The sequence below is a fragment of the Zerene cesonia genome, chromosome 27 (assembly GCF_012273895.1).
Source record: "Zerene cesonia ecotype Mississippi chromosome 27, Zerene_cesonia_1.1, whole genome shotgun sequence".
Taxonomy (NCBI): domain Eukaryota; kingdom Metazoa; phylum Arthropoda; class Insecta; order Lepidoptera; family Pieridae; genus Zerene; species Zerene cesonia.
This window is the reverse complement of record NC_052128.1, coordinates 1,608,877-1,611,854: the sequence shown is the minus strand read 5'-3', so window position 1 is coordinate 1,611,854 and position 2,978 is coordinate 1,608,877.

The window sequence follows — 2,978 nt, the reverse complement described above, 5'->3', positions numbered from 1 at the left end:
TTTAGAAATCGTATTATTTTGAAATTTTTGGATGAGAACTACTTTTTGAGAGCGTTTATAACGTTAATTATTATAACGGTCAATTCCCACTATAAGAGATTTACTGATTTAATAAATCAGAAGGTATTTTTAAGCAAAAAACTAAACCGCCTTCAAGTTATTTCACTGGACCAAACTTCAATGAGACCACATGGCAGGAACACACACAACAAATTGGTTACACAGTCAAAAGTTGTAGCTATAGTTATAGCACAGATAACATAATGGTTATAGGTGACAAACACAACATCCTGTTTTTGAAGTAACATAATATGTACCTATATGATACGCATTAATGTATTTTTTTTATGTTACAGTCGGCAATGGAGCTGGTGAGACGCCTGATGGTAAGCGCTACCACCGCCCATGAACATTTGGAGAAGCATAAGTTCCATTGCAGACCTTACGCCTCTACAAATGGATTGCCTACTTTTTGGGAAGGGATTAAGAAAAGAATTGGCGATAGGAATAAAGGAAAGGACTGGGGAGGGTAAGGAAAAGGTATCTTACATATATATATAAATAGTTGTATGGTATAAATCTTCGATAATGATAAATTAGCTTACATTATATTATAATTATTAGTGATTTAATCTTAAAGTATTTATTTTCTTTATTGATAACGTTTTAAATAGTACTTATTTAATCAGAAAAAGCGTTCTTTTTAAGTTATTTCAGACCAATAAGAGAAGAATAAAACGTTAGATACTCTATAATAATTTCGTTCAAAGTATTCTATAAACGGTTAATTAACATATTATGTTCTTCGTTGTAATAGTGAAACAATTAATATTTTAAACATGATTTATACGCTTGTTTCATTTAAACATTCCATTGATGGAACACTTGTTAAAATTGCATTCGTAAATTACGATGAATTTTGTATTACCATACATATTGTTTTCGTATTATTCCTGAAATCACAAAATAATTCGACACGACTATAACTCTTGCAACACTCGTTGAATTAGTGCACAGTTAAATGCAAAACACAGCTATAAAGTCAATGCTAATTTGTTATTGAGATAGGTCGCAAATTCGTAAAGCATTCATTGTACTTAATAGAGACAACCTGTTCACGGCTCGGTAACCTTTTGTTCAAGTATTTATTTGGACCGTTTCTCCTACAAACCTTTTATTGTTCTAACAAGCGTCATAGTTAAGTAATGCAGTAACTCAAGTTAATGCGGGTACTTTTATATGATATAGATATAAAGACATAGTGTATGAATACTTTTCAAATAACATTGTTTTTTTGTTTTTGTGTCATAGTCGGCAATGGAGCTGGTGGGACGCCTGTTGGTAAACGCTACCACCGCCCATGAACGTTTGGAGAGTCATAAGGTCCATTGCAGACCTAACGCCTCTACAAATGGATTGCCGACTTAAAATTGGGAAGGGATTAAGAAAGGATTGGCAAAAGGAATAAAGGAAAGAACGAGGAAGGGTAGGGAAGAGTATATGGGTCTCCGACTCCCCCACTCACCGAACGAAACACAGCAAATTCTATTTCACGCCGGTCTTCTGTGGGGGTGTGGTACTTTCCAGGTGCGTGCTGGCCCATTTCGTGCCGAAGCGTGCTGGACTACCACATACGATATTATTAGATGCAACTTCTTGACTAATATTTTTTTTTTGGTTGAGTAATTATCATATAGCTGTCACTTTTATTCTGTAAAACTTGTTTAGACATCGATTCCTATAAACGTCACCTTGCTTTGAATCGGGGCGCTCACCGTCAAGGGGGGACGTAGCTTGAATGTGTAAACCTTTAGTTTAACCACGTGCCCGCGCTACGATATACTAGGTCATCAGGCTGAGATTCGCGACGATATATCGCGACGTATTTAAGAAGATCAGCTTGACTCCCAACACATTTCACAACATAGTGTTGGGAGAAGCCTTTTATCAAGTATTTCTCTGTTTATTTAGTCTACAAATAGCATGCTTTTTTATCCAACCAATATAAATATAAGGCACATAATTATCTTTATATTGTCGTTACCTCAAATTTAACATCCCTTTTATATAATACTAATATCCCTCGGTAATTGAAATTCAACATAACAACTCCCACCTGCATGCCACTGCACATATCTCAATGAAATATACATTCCACAAATCTGAATTGTTATACGAGAATACTAATCTATCTGTATCACAGACTATTACGTATTATCTAGTATTATGTTATCTGTGGTATTATAGTAAAGGTTGTACACTGATATATAACCTAATAACAAGTAAGATTAATTAAGATAAAAAAAACCGGCTCCATTTGTAGTGAACCATCTTGAATTTGAAATTTTGTCGTAGTGTACATACAGTATTCATATTCATGGTAATTGCGAAAAAATAATTAATCCGACATTTTACCACACACACATTAACACGTAAAACGTAAATATCCCGTCGTTTTTGCCACAGGGTTAAAAATAAAAAAATAAGTGAACCGCAAATAAAAAAACATTAAGAAACGTATATGTCCAACCGGTATTAACTAGACTGTGGCTCTGTAACAGCATCAATAACAGTAAAGTTAGTTTTATCAGAGTTGGTAGGTGTTTCACGAGCACAGTATTCGGAAAGTTGTACGCGATAGGCAATTTATTACGCGAAAACGGTAAAAGTATTTCGTTGTTAATAGGTTTTAATGTTGGACGTATATTTACGACAACTTTAAGGGCGACAAACCTTTAATGTTTGCTTCATTTTAGGCACTATGTGCAAAGTAAATGAACATTATAATAGTACAGTATATACAAACAAGCTCTTAATTGATATTTTTCTCTCAATGAATTCTTGTTCGAGGCATAATACTTCGAACAATACGTATATCATGGATAGTTTGTATTTGAGATATCCTCCTCCTCAGTCGGTTCCTCACAGTTGAGGATCGTGACCTCTCGTCACTTTTTTGACGGTTTCTCTCCACCTGT